We start from the raw sequence: 19331 nt of genomic DNA on the forward strand, positions 1-19331 counted from the left end.
CAGGGTTGTTATGAAGATTGAGAAATATAATGCATACAGAGCAATTTGCAAGGTTTAGAACATTATGTACTGTAAAACTAGTTATTTTTATTATCCTTTTTATTTTACTGTCTATAGTCCAGAAAACATTAACAGAAAACATAAAAACTGGATTTTTTTCAATGCATTCAGAATTTTAGCTCATTGAAATGTTTCAAATTTCATCATTTCTTTTCCTTAGGCTACTCATAATATAGCTAGTTTTAGAAATCACAGCATTTCATATACTTATATTTAAGATTTTTTAATTTAAGGTTTAAATATGAGATTTTCTTACATATGCATTTTTCTCACATTTTAAAAAATTTTCCAGATTTAAAAAAATGACAAAATCAAATGTTCAGGTGGGAAGACTCAGAATAACTTTAAAATGTAAGTACTTAAAAAGTTTTTGAAAATAAAAGAATGTCCTCCAAAAAAACAGTTTTTGAAAACTTTAAAATTATCCATCTGGGAAAAACATTATCTTAAGGAGGTATACTTTTCCATATTAAGAACTCATTTGTTTATTTTACAAAATTTCATTCAGTAAGCATCATTAAGTACCTACTGTGTTAAATACCTACTAATTAGTATTAAGCACCTCGTTCAAGCACCTGTGCTCGTTACTGAGTAGGTGGAAGCAGCTGCCGGCTTCCTCACGAGCTCACTGACACCGTTCAGCTCATAGAGTTCACAGTCCTGGCAACCTGGATGGGGAGGTCCTAGAATTTCTCTTTTCAAACATATCCCTGTTTTAAAAAATGAATAAATAAAACATTCAGGTTCTATTTGCAACTCAATTTTTCCTGGAGTCTTTCCCCACTTGACTAGAACCACAATTTCTAAAGTCTGTGAGGAGTATTTATGTAGCCTAACATATTTATAAAAAGCCAATGGCTATGTCTGTATAATGACAGAGTAAATTATATTTTTAACTTTAAATTCAGCTAAGCTTGTTGTTTGGAATCACATAAACTATTCCATAGGATAGTTTTGAAGATTAAACGGCACAATGTTTATACAATACCTAGTACAGAGTAAGAATGCAATAATGACAGATATTAGCATTCTCATTTATAGCTATAGCAACAAGGAAGAAGAGTCACAGGCATATTTTAGGCTGCGGAGCAGTAATCTTTGGCCTTGTGTGACTATCATGCTTCACAGTGCAAATTTAACCTATATGATAACAACTTTCACATTCTATTTTAAAATATTTCTCAGTTATTGGGAGGCCCTCTCTGGTCTATATTTGCATACATCGATTTCTCATAATAATTCTGAAAGGTATGTATTCATTTCGATGTTTTACAGACAAGGAAATTAAGGCTCCAGGAGTGAAATAATCAGGCCAAGTTTACAAGGTTAGTAAGTAGCAGAACAAGGATTCAAAACCTAGAATTCAAACAAGGATTCAAACCTAGACAAACCTAGATTCAAATCCAAAGTCTTTCCTTTTGCCTCTGTTGGAAGACTTCTGTTAATAAAATTGAATTTATAAAGTTGTTTTTCAAACTGTTCTTTCTTCTCGGGTCCAGAATTCCTAGAGACTCCAAAGAGATGTCTGGAATTAGCTAACCACTATTCCAACAAAACCATACACCCAAAAATTTTTCTGCAGTTTGATTTTCTTACACAGAATAATTTCCCAATATTGAAAAAACTGAAGGTAATTTTCAAATGACAAAACTTCACCTTGATAGTTTAAGGTTTGGACTGATCATATATAGTTCCTTTCTCTCTCCTACTTTGTCTCTTGTATAACAGAAACCTAAGAACAAAATGCAGGAATCTCATGTAGAAATTCCCTCTCTGAGCATCAGCTGAACACATCCACACCACCTTGTGACACCTGCTCTCCTGTCTCATGGTTGAAAAACTAAGGCACCTTTGGAAACCAGATCAAAACTGAGTGACAAACAAATGGAAAGTACGAAATGTCTTTTACTTAAAAATGGGAATATAGTCATGGTCAAAATTGCCACCAGCTTTACTGATATATGTCAGCTTCTAGACTGACAAGGTAATTCTGCAGGGGAAACATGAATCGTTCAAAAGTTGATTCCCATTAGGAGAGAGATGGAAAGGCAAGCTGAGCAGTTACCCCTGAAATAAATAGAAGCATATTCTTAGGGCAGGCGTGGAATCTCCATGAAGTACAAAAATGAACAAGACTTGAAGTGCTGTTTTTTTAAGGCAGAAGATAAAATTAAATGATTTCATAATGAATCCATGATTTTCTTAAATCACATAGTGGTAATTTTAGGGGCACACATTCATTTAAATTCTCTGATTTTCCTTCCAATCTGATTTTTCATTTACTTCCTGATTTAAGCAATTTCTTAAGATACTTAACATTTATTCACCGATGGTATTTATTTTGTTCAATCTCTTACCTAACTGCAGAACCGTTACTATCTTTAATCTGCTCAGGACTCAGGAATTGTAGTGGAATGAGAAGGAATACCCCCAGAGCTCTTTTGTCTGGTCATTCCAATCAGCCTCACAACCTCAAGCAGAGCTGATGGAGCCAAACACATATCAATACAAATAAAACGTTGCAAGAGACTTGGCAGGTTTTCGTGTGTTGTCTGAACATTTTCCACAAAGCAACGCCAGCTCCACCACCTCTTAGCTACTCCTATTCTACTTGCAATCAAAACTCCAACATCTGGAAAGAATAATCATAATTTTTAACATGTTAGTCCTTAGAGGACTCATGAGAGAAGAGAAAATAAGAAGCCTCCAAGGATGTCTAAGTCATTTAGAAAGTTAAGTTGTAAAAAATAGTCTTTCTTTCTCTTATATTTGTAGCTAAAGAGGGAGAACAAAATTAAATATGCACAGGGAGCTGTCTTCTATTGGCATTTATCATGTCTTATAAATCTTATAGATTCTACTGGCACTGGCAATGATAGCAAGAATATTCTCCCAGTAAACTCTTCAAATGCTAGCTTCGGGGTAATGTCATTCTAGCTTGTTAAATCCTCTGAAATCTTAAGTAACTGTGGATCGTGGTGGCATTCATACCAGGAAGCAGCAAGAGGCAACAGGAAGAACGAAGACTTTGGGATCAGACAGGCCTGAGTTTCAATCCCAGCTCTGCTTTGTTCCCTTGGGCCAATTACTGAACTTTCTGATCCTAGGTTCCCTCATCTGTAACAGAGGGCCAATGGGGATAACCCTGCAACTACAAGAAAATTAAATAGGACACTTTACAATCTAGCATAGTGCCTGAGACATATAGGTGCTCAATAAATGTTGGTTGAAATAAAATTAAATGAAAAATCTACATGTATCAGACCCCTAAAGCTCCTTTGAAAAATAATGAAGAGGTCTGTGGTATGATGTTCAAGATTAGTACACTAAGCACAACAAGAGTTACCCCAATCTGGGTAGGAAATACCCACCAAAATATAGGAAACTCACTCTAAAGTAAAAGGATGTCAAAAGACTCAGATGCACCCCTAAATTGATCACTAATAGAGCGTGATGACTGAGTTCCACAAGAGTGAGGCCCATCCAATGTCCTTAGCTACCCTTTGTGGGCCCAAAACCTCATTTGCTCTCAAAGAATATTCCCCAGTTTTGAGAACTGGGCCACCAACACTGCTTCAGGTGCAGTGGCAGAAGAGGAGATAGTGACAGATAGCAGCGCTGGAGTTAAGGCAAGAGAAGGAGGGCAGCAGCAATAGTGGAAGCCACAGCTCACAGCCAGGAGTGCTCAGGACCATAGGCTACAGCCAGAGAGAGACCAATAATACCACCTGGTAGAGTCAGCACAAACCACCACCATGACTACCCATGCTTTTGGTTTACCTGCAAACGAGGACTACAGAGAGGAATCCTATTTTGTTCAGTCAATATTTATTCAGTCCGGTATAGAAGCCATGGCTTGGGTTCCACTTCTGTTATGGCTACAATTTTATAAAAAAGAAAGTAATTCTAAGGAATTTTTGGTGTAGACAGATAGCAAAATGGATGTGAATGGACAGAGCTGAGAATGTAAACAATCCTGATCCCAGCACTTTCTTATTTTGAAGCAAGCACTTCACAGATCCTAGCTTCAGATTCCTTGACTGTGAACTGAATACAATTCTACTTGCCCTAAATGTTCCACAAAGCAGTTCTAAGTTTGTAACGAGATTGTGTATTTAGAAGTTCTTGGAAAGGTGGGACACAATTTTGTCCTTGTATTTGGAAACAAAAGCAATTGGCTAGGAAGTAGGATGGAGGAAACTCCGGCATTGGAGATAATTAAGCTTAATATACATCCAGTTTAGAACCCTCAAAGACCTTGTCATCTGGCCCAGGAGACTGACATGAAAATAACTATAATAAATTACATAGTAGATGAGCAGACAAATTGCTACAGAAACACAGTGAGTTATGCTTGGGAGGTCATTGAAGTAGTGACATATGAGTAGGAGTTTGCCGACAGAATGAGTGTGGAGGATGCGTGTGTGCAGGTACGAGGGGTAGGACCCTCCAGGTAAAAGGGACCATGTGAGCAAAGGCAGATAGGCTTAAAAGCACATGATGTTTGGGGATCAGCAGTATTCTTGTTTGGCCACAGCCTAAGACACATGAGAAGGAGTAGAAACTGGAAAATTAATCTAGGATCAGAGTGCAAAAGCATACTAAGGAATTTGACCTTTTTTTGTTAGGCAACAAGAATGTCACTCAGGTTGTTAAGCAAGGAGAGTGACATAATCAGATTCCTGTTTCAGAGCACCCACTCCAGCAGCAGTGAGCAAAACAAATTGGAGACAATTACAAAGGGCCTTCTGTATATTGCCAAATATGTTATCATTTAAGTGCTTTGCTCCAGGAGACCAAGAAGAATGGTGTCTTGTTATCTCATTGGATACACAGCCCCTAACATGGTGCTTGGCTTATGGCTGGGCTTCATAAATAGTGAATATTTGTTGAATTAATTCATTGTTATTGGAATGACTGTGGAGACTTTTCACACATGTACTTTAACCTTATTTAACCCTCAATGCTGCAATTTGTGACACTATTTTCACATATTTATATCCTCGTCATCTTTGTATTCCCAGCACCTGGCTCACTCTCTAGCATACGACAGGAGCTCAATAAACCCTCATGAACTGGACTGAATACAAGATCATTCATAAAACCTGCCCAATGGACACAGGGAATGAGAACTATCGATCTTTAGCAAACTTAAGGTGTCCAAATTATTACTGGCACATTTCATTTTGACCTGAATTTGCAAAACAGGTAGGTCCATTCTTGAAAAGTAAAACAGCTACCCTCCAAAAACCAAATATATGTTTTTACCGATATGTATGCACTATGAATACAAAAATGTGACAAATCAGTTAACCAGACAATGGCAGAAGCCCATTACTGACCCAGTGGACTTCAAAAAGTGAATGAGCTTCAACAGTGCTTTAATCTCCAAATTGTGATGAAACCATTAAATTCAGAGAGGGAAAATCAGTGAGCCTATGAAAATAATTATTAGTAACATTTGTTGCCATTTTTGTAAGTCAAAAATAACCTAATAGTAATTTCACATAGGTCAAGCTAAGGTTTGTTCTATACAAGCCTATCATGTTTTTTTGAATCACTCTTCATGACAACATGTCCAAATGAGTTCAAAGACAAAAAAATAGACACTGATCTTTCTTGCTGTATGTGTAAAACAAAACTGACAATGTTAAGAAGCTTATTACATGTTTCTAAAATTTATTAGCAAGGTTAGGTAGATTAAGGTGCCAAAGCAAATTTTATTTTTGATAAATACTTTTTAAACTTTTTAAAACTTTCAATAAAATGTTTATGTAAGCTAACAATTCTGACAGGTCATTTCCACACAGGACTAAATCCAACAGCCAATAATTTGAACATGCCATCAAACCAGTGATTCACCATTACATGTTTTGCTGAATTCAGTCAAATTTACTTGCATGTGTGGACACAACCATATTGTGGGAGAGACTTGCAAATGATATTAATCAAGACTTATTGAATACTAAAATGGGTTGCCCCAGAAGGCAATTGACTTGGCAAACAAATAAGATAATTTATAAACAAATAGAGCTTAGTAATCCAAGAATTGCTTCTGGAACAAAGAACCCATCAGTTAAAAAAATATAAACACAATGCCAGGGAAAAAGGACTTTGGTTGGTTACAAGAAATATTTCCAACATTCAGGAAGAGACATGTTAAATATAAGAAATAAGAGTAGACAAACAGCATACATGTCCCAAGGAATAAAAGGAAAGCAAAAATGACCATAGCCAAAAGGTGTTTTCCCCTCTGTCTTAGTCTGCTCAGGCTGCTATAACAAAATACCTTAGACCGAGTGGTTTAAACAACAGACCTTTATTCCCCACATTTCTGAGGCATGGGAAGTCCAAGATCAGAATGTCAGCAGATTCAGTGTCTGGTGAGGGCCTTCTTCTTGGCTTGCAGGGGGCAGCCTTCTAGCTATGTCCTCATATGGTCTTTCCTCAGTGCCTGCACCCAGAGGGAGAAAGATCACTCTCTTCCTTTTCTTCTAAGGCCACCAATCCCATCATGACAATTCTAATCTAAACTTAATTACTTCTCAAAGGTCCCACCTCCAAATACCATCACACTGGGGATTAGAGTTTCAACATTTAAATTCTGAGAGGACACAAACATTCAGTCCATTAACACCTGTAAATCCCTAAATTTCACCAGTAGCAATTTTTTCTGTCATGTTAAGTTCCAGTGCCTTCTGTCTAGAGGTCCTTTAAGAAATATTCTTACCTGGAAGAGGCTGGAGGCTATATATGAGAACACAGAGTGCCTACGTTAGGGACACAGGAATGAAATGCTAACAGGCACAAAAAGAGAACTTAGGGTCACTGAAGACAATGAACTCACTTCCCATCATCTACACTGATAAATCATAAAAATAACATATACCAAAAATATTCCAACCAATTCCTAAACAATGCATTATGTAACTCAGGAATGACCATTTTAGGAATCTGCAATATGGTCTATCTTCTGACTAAGTACTCGCGCACCCTTTAAGAATTGCTTCTTTGTTTGTCTTGGTCTTATGGGTCCCAGAGACACAAGCCCTATTGGCTTTCAGAGCGAGATATTTTGGGAGTCTGCCCTTCTGGTAAGAATTTTAAAAGCTGGGGCCCTGGATGTGGGGTCCAAACCCTTCACTCCTCAGAGAGAAGCTGGGAGTTGGGGTTCCCTCCCAATTGTATGGTGCTCTGCTGACAGTGGGTTTCATGACAAGAGTGTGCCTCAGCCTTTCCTATGTGTTTCTATGTGGGTATTTTCTCAGTCATCAGATGTGTAGGAGTCGCCCAGCTTGTTTCTGGATCTCCTTCAGAGGGAATCTCTCCACGCATAGCTGTACATTCACTGTGTCCATGGGAAGAGTGGAGCTCAGGAGCCTCCTATGTTGCCATCTTAGATGACTCTCTTCGTGAACTCCAGCATGAGATATTCTTAATGAAATCAGATATTTTACCAATAAAAAAAAAATGAAAACTAGTTTTCACAACAAACCACTTTACATATACTTGAATTTTTCTGGTAATGTGGCATGATGTATTTTTTTCTTTAATGGAATTGAAAATTGGAAAATATAAAACTTTTTAAATGATACAAATGAACTTATATACAAAACAGAAATAGACTCACAGATATAGAAAACAAACTTATGGTTACCAAAGGGGAAAGTGGAAAGGGATAAATTAGGAATTCGGGATTTACACACTACTATGTTTAAAATAGATAACTATCAAAGGCCTACTGTGTAGCGCAGAGAACTATAGTCAATATTTTGTAATAACCTATAAGGGAAAAGAATCTGAAAAAGAATAGATATATATGTTTAACTGAATCACTTTGCTGTACACCTGAAGCTAATACAACACTGTAAATCAACTATACGTCAATTAAAAAATAAATAAATAAACAGATAAATAAATAAATAAAAATACAGAAAGAACATTCATCCATAGTACCCTATCAAAGATAAATAGAATTAATATTTCAATGTACTTCCTTTGGATTTTTTCCTTATGTATATTTTAAATATAGAGTCCAGATTTTTCTGAATCCAAGTCAAATAACATTTCAGTGAATATGAGTAAGACTTTTATTTTCTCTGTTGTTTGTTCTTTATTTTATTTTATTTTATTTTACATCTTTATTGGAGTATAATTGCTTTACAATGGTGTGTTAGTTTCTGCTGTATAACAAAGTGAATCAGCTATATGTATACATATATCCCCATATGCCGTCCCTCTTGTTTCTCCCTCCCACCCTCCCTATCCCACACCTCTAGGTGGTCACAAAGCACCGAGCTGATCTCCCTGTGCTATGTGGCTGCTTGCCACTAGCTATTTTACATTTGGTAGTGTATGGACTTGAGGACAAGGGAAGGGGGAAGGGTAAGCTGGGACAAAGTGAGAGAGTGGCATGGACGTATTGTTTGTTCTTTAAATATTATTTCCTTAGGATATATTCCCAAGAGAGGGAGAAGCATGAAGCCAGGAGTAAATATGAGCCATGAAAAAAGAATGGGTCAAAACATGATGTATATTACCAAGCTGTCTTTCAAAAATGTAGGCAATTGCCTCTTCCACTTCCTCCTTAAATATTAGAATATTATCACTTTTTAATCTTTATGCATTTAATAGGTGAAAATGAAGCCTCATTCTTGCCTTAGTTTTTATTTATTTGATTATTTGCTGTACCAATGATTATTCCACATGTTTACTGGTTGTTCATGTTTCTTCTTTTAAGTTTTTTCTGTTCATGCCCTTTAACCAACCACTACTGAGATCTCAGAACTTTTATCACCAATTTCTATACACCCTGGATATATTAAGAATTATACTGCTTTATCATAGTTGTCATAAATATCTTCCTATTTTTATTATTTTCTTTAAGTACATAAAGTTATTTTAAATATTTGTGTATTCAAATTTGTAAAACTTCCCATTTTCTAGCACAATATATTTCAAAAAAGAAAATTTACCTTACCCCCAACTCATTTGGGGTGACCCCTGAGGGAATTTGGGTTCAGAGAGATTAAGAAATGTGTTTGATACTATATATAAAATAGGTAAATAACAAGGACCTACTGTATAGCACAGGGAACTATAATCAATATCCTATAATCTATAATGGAAAAAAATCTGAAAAAGAATATATATATGTATAACTGAATCACTTTGCTGTATGTCTAAAACTAACTAGTTCATTCTTTTTTATTGTTGAGGAATAGTCTCTTACATGGATATACCACAATCTATTTATTCCCTTGGTGATGGAAATTTGCATTATTTCTATTTGGGGGCTATTATGAATAAAGCCGCTAAGAACAGCAACAACAAAAAAAGTAAAGGCATGTAATGCGAGATCTTGTTTTCTTTGACTGGGAAAGAGTAATAAATCCTAAGATATGACCTCTGCAGGATGAGGTTCAAACAGAAGAGTCCAAAGCATGGAATAGAATAACAGCCATCTTCCCAGATCAGTCAGTTAACTAAAAGGAATCACTCAAAACCAGAGAAAAAATGCATGTCTAGTACTTTCCAAACCTAAGAATCTCACCACTATTTTTTCTGGGAAATCTTGCCCTTCCAAAAGACCACAAACCACTTCTAGACCTTCATAACAGTAGGGAAATTATGCCAACCAAGCTTTGAAATTCACAGTATATAAATACAAGGTAATAATCACAGTGGGGCAACCACACACCACTATCAATATGCTTACTCAGTTGATTAACTGGAAGAAGACAAAGCTATTCTAGAGATAAGGCCATTTTATTTTTCTAACTGAAATACCTTTCTGCCTTCTCCCTTGTTACTTCTACTTATTAAAATCATTCAATAGCTAGATCATTGCCCCTTCCTCTGTCAAATTTTCCATGATCACTCTGTTAAATACAATCTCTCCTTCTTGTGAATGTCTTATTGTGTATCCTACCTATGTGGCCTTATCATAGAACCTTATTTTATAGTTTTTTCTACACTTGGCTTAACCCCTCCTTTTTATCATACCACACCATTACCACCACCACCACCTTCATCAATACTAGATTGTAGCAATGACATCTTAAAAGATTTTATAGTCCTTGAACATAGTAAATACTGACAAAATATTTTCTGTTCAGGTGAACAGATAAAAATTTTTAATGCACACTTTCTTTTGCTACTTCCTCAAGCATCTAAATAGAAAATATAAATTTAGCAAATGACAAAACAAATTCCTTTAGGACAAATAGTTCTCATAGTAATTTTCTGTGACCACAGTCACTGTTAAGTTACTATTAATCATAAAAGGATTCAGGGACTGATTTCTCCTCTAGTCCTATATCTGCTTTAGGAGTGTACTCCACTTTACTATGGTGAATGAATACAGAAGGCAAAATTTCTATAGAAATGAGCTATAGAACAAACATATACATGAAAATGACTCACTCAGCTTGGTAAATGTTTGAAATGAGCATGCACATCTTTCAACCTTTCCCTGATCTTCAATCTTGCTTATCATAGACCTTCCTTAAGCTTTGAAGGTAAGTCATTCTTCTGCCCTATATCTAGATCACACTTTATTTCAGCTTTCTGGTTCCTTGGAGAAGCAGAGTTCTCTTCTGATTACAGTCAGGTCCCCAGGTCCTTCTTCATTATTTCAGGTTCTAAACTTCTAGAAGTCAATAGAACTTTAATTCTCCTTAACACTTCCTGAGAAGATTCTTTATTTTATGACCTTATGACCCCAGTCAGCTTACCTGATTGTTCTTCTTTAAACTTATATTTATTGAGCAACATGCTCAGTACTAGAGAAACAATGGTATGCATGGAGATATAGTTGCTGTCTTAGCAGACCTAAGAATAATAAGAAAGGCATACAATTAACAAGTCTAAAAAGATGAGTTAGTGAGAAATTAATTGATGCCTTAATTTTTAAATTTATATGTATATATATTTTGTTTGTTTGTCTGTTTGTTTCTGTGGACTCACCAGCAAAACTTACGTTGATCTTCCTTTTATAGGAGCAGACTTCTGTGTTCCAGAGTTTGTAGCTCTTTGTCTACAAACAAAGATTGATGTTTATTTGAATGTGTAAGCCAAGTAAAAAAACCAAGCCAGATGAGCTGAGAGGGTGATTGACACAGAAACTGATGCTTGGCAGAAAAGGGGCAATAGTCAAACCCCAAAGTTTGGAGTGGGGGATGGCCATGGAGGGAATAAGGAAGGAAAGAAGAGAGGTGATTACAGCCAGTTCATGCCCAACACCCTGGATGTGGCAGAACACCTAGATGGAGGTGGATACAAGAATACCTAAGAACGTTGGCAATAAGCACCTCGGCCTCAAAGACAGCATGGCAGGAAGTAAGTGGGTAACCAGCAGAGTCTCTGCCTTTGAAAGGACCACAAGAAGTCTGGAACAAGAGCCTCTCAGGGGTGACCATAACAAACCCCTGATCTCTCCCCCATTTGTCCTGTACTGCATAAGCCCAAGGGCCCTGACTCAACCCAAAGGAAGAGCAAGGAATCTCAAAAAAATATCTGAAACTGTATCTCTTGCCAACCTTGGAGAAGGAACTGGAAACTAGACTTTTAACAAAGAGAAATATGATATTTCTTACAAACTGAATGTCACAACCAATTCACAATCATGTATTATACAAGTAATTACAACAAATTGTGCGAAGTGATCTAAGTGTCCGGTCTTGACTAGTCTATCCCAGACTCTCTCCAAGTCTCTCTCTCCCCATTTTGAGCCCTATTTCTTCACAACTGCCCCCTCGCCCCAGTCTCACCAGTCCATGGAGCTGTCAGAATTCATTTCTGCCAGTCCCAGTATAGATTTTAAATACTTGTTCAGTTCCTTCTTCCTGCCTTGGTACAACGTCCCCTTGTCCATTAGTAGAATTAATAAACAACTCATTTGTTTTCATATTGAGTTGTTTGTTAATTCTAACAAGGGAACAGAGCTTTTCATACACAAGGCCAAAGAAAGGTCTTTTTCTTACTTGAAAGATCTTTCCCTTTAGGGTTGAGCACCTAGTATGTTGAACACAGACTTTGTAAGGTGTACACATATAGAAATGAAGGAGAAAGAGGATAAAAATGCAACTGGCCAGATCAGACAAATTAGCCCTGGTGAGCCATGAGGTAGCAAATATTACAGCCAAATGACCTTAAATTCTATTGCAAAGCTAAAACCTCATATTTGTATGCATACAACTCTCCTTAACAGTTTGAAGTCCCCAATTAGTCCACAACAATTCCAATAAAAGAAAATTTGTCTTCATAGTTACCCCAAAAGTATCCATAATGATGTAATCCAATGGGCCATCCATTATTACAACTTGTTTCATTAGCAATGCCCTAAAATGGTAAACTCTTCATGTAATTGCCTGTCAACCAGCTGCCTATCATGGTAAACTCTTTGTTTAAATTCAGTTAACTACTGACACACCTTGCCATGCCACACTGAAATTTTTTTAATCCAGGCTTTCCAAAGAGTTTAAGAAACATTGCAATTTTCATTTAATCAAGGGTTGTTCATGAACTGGCCTCTAATAAAATTTTCTTCTTGACAACATTTAAATGAAGGAAATTTAGGAACACCACATTAGCCAGTATGGAAATTATTTTTAGATTACCCATTTAACCTCTTTTTTTAAAAAGTATATAACTAAATTTAATTTCATCAGGATGTGAATGACCATTCGGATTTACCCTCCAAGGATGTCTACATTTTAAAAGAGGAATTTGATATAAACAAATGACCTTCAAATTAGTGGGTGGGTTGACGTGGCATCAGAAATTCAGGAGCCCCACTACTTCCTCCAGCAGCTGGGAGAAGTGGAGCTGTGCTTGTCACCCCATCGGAGAGGCTCCAGCCCCTGTGCTGTTTTGGCGGGCCTTCACTGCACTCTCATTCAAGTGCCATCTCTTGAACATCCCCTCACAGAAATGAATTGGTGTTTTCTGGTACAGAGGGGATGCTAAATGGGGGGGAAGGGGGCGCAGCCTGCACACAGACGGGCACAGCTATGAAACCTCATCTCTGCCGTGTAGGGTGGGGAAGTTGGGGGAAGATGCCTCCTTCAGCAGGAGCCGTGTCAGCATCCAAACTGGTGAAAACCAGTGAAGGTCAAACACTGGCCAAGGGGGGCAGCCTGTGAAGCCAGTAACACCACCCACCTCATTGGGATCCACCACCCCACGGGTACCTGTTGGCATGCAAATTCTTTATATAACAAGATATGGGACGATAAGTAAATCAATTAGGCACCGTTTATGCTTTCAGCATTCAGCCAAAGGCCTCTTCTGTGTGCCATCTATGGGGGATATGATGTAAGATGATAAAAAGACATTTCTATTACGTTAGAATTTTGGAGGTGCTCACACGTGTGTTATCTAACTGAATTCTTGAAACAAATCTGTGCAGAATACAGCCTAATGCTCATTTAGAGGGTGGGAAACTGAGGCTTGGGGAGGGAGGGTGTCTTAGGTCATGATAAATGGCAAGGCTCAGGCTAAAGGCCATTTGCTCATTCATTCATTCATTCACTCATTCATTCATTCATTCACCCATTCATTCATAGAGTGGTTGGAATTTTTCAGAATTGTTTTTGATATAAACCTGTCATCTTTTAGAAAGGATTAGCTGTTGAGGGCAGAGGATCCAGGGGCCTGTGAGAGGAAAGAATGTTTATTTCATTGACGTGGTCTCCCCAGGACAGTGACTGATCTCATAGACACAGAGGGAGGCACAGAAGTTAGAAGAGAGAATTTTACCTCCTTCAAACTGTGCTTTTCCCTTTTCCTCAGCTCCCAGTGGTCTGGAGACTGATCACACTGGGGAAACCGAGGCAGCCAGCAGCCACCAGTCACACTGGCACTGGGCTTCCATTGTACACTCTCATTTCATCTCCACAACATCTCCACGAGTAGCATTAAAACCCCCATTTTACAAATGAGAAAAGCAGGAGAGGAACAGGAAGTTGAGGCCTGCTGCACCCTCGCCCCTGCTCTACAGGTCACCAGGAGCGCTGACCCATCACTGGGGCTTCCCACCACCCTGCATTTCCCTCCTTCCATCCTCCCTCTGTCATGGTTCTACTTCACCCAGACCCTGATTTTCTCTTTCCTGCATTTCTGCAATAGTTCCATCTGACATTCTTTTTTAAAATGTGTGTATACATTTAGTGAGCACCAGCAGTGTTCCAGGCTCCGTGCTGGACATCAGGGAGAGAGTGATAAGCATGAGTTAGTGCCTGCCATTCTAGCGAGGGACACAACAGGAGAACAGGTGACCCTACATGAGGATAAGCGCTGTAGCAGGGAGAAATCCAGGTGCAGCGTGAGTGCAGAACAGATGCACCTGGTCCAGCTGGAGGAGGGAGGGAAGGTGGCACTCATGGGCCAAGCCAGGCTGGAGTCCTCCATGATGAGTCCAAGTCAACCATCTTCCTAACAAGCCCTTATGAGAGTCCTTTTGAAAATGAAAACCCCACCAAACTACTTCTCTTCTCAAAACACTTCTGTGGCTCCCTATCACTCAGAGAACAAAGGACAGGCCCCTTAGTGAGGCCCACAAAGTTCTCCATGTTCTGACCTCCTCTCCCACTAGGTCCCAATGTATCTATGTGTCTGTCTCCTCCAGAAGGGAAGCACCTGGAAGGCAGCCTATGTGCAGTTTAGTTCTCCATACCCTAGGCCTGAAACTGGACTACTCTATAATAGGCACTCGATGTCTTTATTAAAAGCATGAATACATTCCTGAGTTCTGAGTCATTGTCCAAAAGAGAAGGCCAGTTTGGCTTTCCCTTGTGTCTCATGGTAGGAACTGACCAAGCCCCCCGCAATTTTGGTCAATGAGGGGAGAAGAGGGGTTTAATAAGGAATGAGGCACGTGACTTCCAGGAATGCAGCTCTAGCACCCTTACTTCCTATGGAGAGCCCCATGAGCTCCATAGAGAGTTCTCCCTAAGTCTTGGCACAGAGGAGTCCCAGGTCAGTTTACATGTCCCCCCAGCACAGGGTCCATGGAAATTCCTTTGTGTGACCTGTCCCTCCCCCAGTTATCTGCTTTTCACCGCTAGGAGCCCCAGCTGCTGGCACAGTCCTCTTTGCACACCAAGCATTTAGAACATTCTGTGTCAATGTTGAACACTCTACACTTCCCACCAGGATGGGGTTTATAATTGAGACAAATTCTCCTCTGCTAATTTTCAAAGAGAAAAGAAGAAATGCACTTCAAGCGAGAAAGTTGGGTGTCTGGGAAGGTTTCCAGCCAGGAGATTTCTTTTTTTTTTTTTTTTTGTAACCTTTTGACCTCCTTCACCATTTAACCTCTTGTCTTTTGCTATTTCTTTGTGAGATGGCAGAGATAGTAAGAGAAGAAAAAAAGAAGAAGAAGAGGAACCACTGAGTCAATGAGTACTACAGGCAAGCACTGTTCTGGGCTTTACCCCATTTAATCCCCACCAGGATCCCTCTTCAAGGAAAGGAACACCATCCTCTTTTACAACTGAGGAAATTCAGGCTCAGGGCCTTAAGTAGATTGATTGCCCAATGTCAAAGTGAGAAGTCCAGTGTCATTAATTTGACTGCTTCCTTCTCATTTAGTCATCTAGTAGGTGATTGGAACAAGGATTTGAAAACAGGCTTATCTGACTCCAAAGCTTAAATATTCCACTGTTCTGATGAGTCACAGTGGGCTGCCTTGGGAAACAATCACTTAACTCTAGAAATTTCTGTAATTTACCAGATATTTGACTTTAAAAGAGACTTCATCATTTTCCTATCTAGAATTAATTGAATCCTCCAATATCACCTCCACATCATTTCTTGCCCAATACAAAAACGTGTACCCAAAGAATCTATTGTTTACCAAAAGTTTTGAAAATCCCATGACTATCCAAAAAAAACACAAAACTCATTGTCCTGAATATGTCTTTTAGAGAGTGTTGGCAAACTCTAAGCTGACACCAGTAAGCAGACAGATCTGTGTTATGAACAGTCTCCTAGAACTATTTGTCACTGATAACAGAGGCTTCCATAATAAATAGCTGGAAAGCACTTTTCCATTATAAATTATTACATAAATACTGACTGACAGTAAAACAAAACCATGCCAAACTACAATAGGATGGCCGTTATGAATTATATAAGCAAAAATAGGATCAATCAGAGTCAGCTACACTCTCTATATCCTTACAAACTTCAAGTGGACTAACAAAGACTGTTAGAAAAGAGAAATTTTAAAATGCATGTCCTTCTAGAAGCCTTTAAATAAGGCTCCTTTGTTCTTACAAAAAGTGAGATGAGACGATGTTTGGGATCTAGATTTTACTGGCTAGAAAGGTGAGGCCCTTTGTGTTACATAAGGCAGCTGCACCTTGAGAAAGGTGTTCAGGAAGAAAGTCAAGACACACCATTTGACCCAAGTGTCTAATATTTTCCAGAGCCTGGTCTTTCCTGGTGGCACAGTGGTTAAGAATCCGCCTGCCAGTGCAGGGACACGGGTTCGAGCCCTGGTCTGGGAAGATCCCACATGCTGTGGAACAACTAAGCCCGTGCGCCACCACTACTGAGCCTGCGTGCCACAACTACTGAGCTTGCGTGCCTAGAGCCCGTGCTCCGCAACAAGATAAGCCACCGCAATGAGAAGCCCGCGCACCGCAACGAAGAGTAGCCCCCGCTCGCCGCAACTAGAGAAAGCCCGCACACAGCAACGAAGACCCAATGCAGCCAAAAACAAAATAAATAAATTTAAAAAAAAAATTTTTTTCCAGAGCTTCTCACATCTGTTAAGCCACTTGGATTCTTTATAAGATCCTAAGAGACCAAGGATTTAGATTTTTCAAGTTCTTTTAATAGACAAGAGTGGAAAGAGAAAGAGTCCTTTCCATTTTTTATGAGAGCTCACCATAAGCCAAAACAAAGCCAGACAGCCCGTCAGACAAGCCATCCATTTCCCAACCTGGCTGCTTTCAGAGCAAGGAAGGCACTGAGCTCGCTGCATTTAGAGATAAAACATAAACCCAACTGCTCTCCTCAACATGCTACACAAATATATTTATTCATTTAAGGACTATTTGTTAAACATCAACCATGTACCAGACACCATATCAATCGCTGGGGATACAGCAGAAAACAGCCTTTATCTTAATGACTCAGCATTCCGTTACCACCTCTATTTTCTGAAGAGAAGACAGGTTCAGGGGAGTTAGGTGCCCAAAGTCACACAGGGAGTGAGCCCCAAGCCTCACCTGCCTCCTTACAGGCCGTGTTCCCTCTAAGTAGAGCATAAGGATGCCACACAGTTCACTTCTCTCCTGTGGTTGATCTCCAGGCCGGAGTGAACACTGTACTCCACATCTCAGACACTGAAGGAGCTCTGGGTGGAAGAAAGACAAAGGGAAGCACCAAACATGTGGACCTCTCCTGCAAATGAATAAACTCGCTATCCTGCAAATTAAGTTGTTCTCAGTGCTAACTACTCAAATCTTCCACAAACACAAACAAGCAACCCTTCACATCTGAATTCTGCTTTCTGCTCTGTTAGGCATCCTTCCACTTCGCTCCACTTTCTATGTCCTATGAGCCTCAGAGAGCCTGGATCTCCCCAATCCCCAACATAAAATGGATGCTTCCAGTCATTTTTTTCATAGCATTTAACACAATACATAATTATATACGTATCTGTGGGTTTGTTTATCTGTCTCATTAAAATGCAAGCTCCGCCAAGGACCATAGTCCCTTTTTCCTAAAGTGACTAAATATAGTAGTCACTTTATTATGTATTATAGTCACTTTATTTATTTTCTAGTAGTAGACAATAAATATTTGCTAAATTACTGAATGAATGAACGACTATAACCTATATTCTGAAGCTATAACCAAATAATACCTGCACCAAATCATCTATTTAACATTATATTTACCTTACCCCCAGAGGCAAAAATACTCTTTTACATCTCAACTTTTGTGTTTTTCCATGACTATCACCTTCTAATGTATGAAATAATTTACTTATTTAATATGTTTATCATTTATGGTCTGTTCTCCTTGACAAAAATATAAGCTTCACAAGGGAAAGGATGGCAAAGGCCAAGAATTATGTCTGGCTCATAGTAGATGCTCAGCAAGTATTTGTTAAATGAATGAATGAAAACCTCTCTCTTAATTTCTTAATATTAAACATTCAAGGATACATGTTTTCTTTAAATTATGGGATATATATGAATTTAATTTCTGTGACCATCAGTTTCCTCGTGGGCCTTGGACTAACCGAACTCTAAGAAAAAAAATTCAATAATCAAAAATATTCACTTATATACATATGATGACAAGTATTAAGGCAGAAAAACTAATTAGCACATTTTTAAGAGGTGTTCAACAAAATGGGTTTTCAGTAGATTATCCAGGGTTATCAACAACTTCTATCTCACAAAAATCCAAATTAATTGAGGTCTTATTGTTTAGGTGTCTTTTCTTCCATATTCCTTCAAAGAAATTGAAGTTTGGAAGAGGCTTTGTATTGTCAAAAATCTCATGTGAGGATATAGACTTTGCTATGTGTCCAGATGAATGAATCAATTCAACAAGTATTTCTTGAAAGTGTACTTTATGCTTTGCACCATGTTAGGCACGGTGAGGTGTCAAAGTAAAAATGCTATTTGTAGGAAGCATTCACTATCTTTCACTGGGGACATGAGGCACACTCACAAAACAGAAAACAGCAAAAAAAAAAAACCCGTCTATCCAGAGCAAGGGTGTAATAATAGGTAGAGTTAGTGCTATGGGAGTAGAAATAGGCAAGAATCAGTGGGAATCAAAATATTCAGAAAAGATCTTAGGGAGAAGGTTGTTTTGGTTTTTTATTAAGAATATGAGGTACTAGTCATCCGCATGGGGATGTGTGCTGCCTGAACTAATCAAACAGCACTAATAGAAGCTTTAATATTATTTAGATAATCATTAATCTATCAAAGAATCTAACAGCCCCCTTCCCTCTTTCCATGGGCTTGAACTATCTTAAACAGTTTTGAATAGTCTTGAGTCGTTTGGATGCTAGTTCTTTAACTTTGCTGCTAATTCCACATTTCCTATAAGGCACTCTTAAAAGATCATAAATAGGTCAATGGCAATAAAATTTATCCATCTGTCAAGAGAAATTTCCATTTAATGAGAACACCAAACTGCATCATCGACAAAGAATCCAAAATACTTAAGGAAAATCAGCATGGAATGTGTAACCAAACTTTCCCAGTGGTTGATGAGAGAACGAAGGAGAAAGA

General features: G+C 38.4%; 1 long non-coding RNA gene across 1 annotated transcript; it reads right to left on the reverse strand.

Annotated features, from left to right (window-relative positions):
* Positions 1 to 10857: 10857 nt before the first annotated feature.
* Positions 10858 to 17418, reverse strand: LOC133088460 (uncharacterized). The gene is made up of 3 exons (XR_009700519.1): positions 17301 to 17418; positions 11029 to 11098; positions 10858 to 10893 (listed from the first exon to the last, which is right to left on the reverse strand). It is a non-coding gene; the product is annotated as an uncharacterized LOC133088460 (long non-coding RNA).
* Positions 17419 to 19331: the final 1913 nt, after the last annotated feature.

This window comes from Eubalaena glacialis, chromosome 3, assembly GCF_028564815.1.
Source record: "Eubalaena glacialis isolate mEubGla1 chromosome 3, mEubGla1.1.hap2.+ XY, whole genome shotgun sequence".
Lineage (NCBI taxonomy): Eukaryota > Metazoa > Chordata > Mammalia > Artiodactyla > Balaenidae > Eubalaena > Eubalaena glacialis.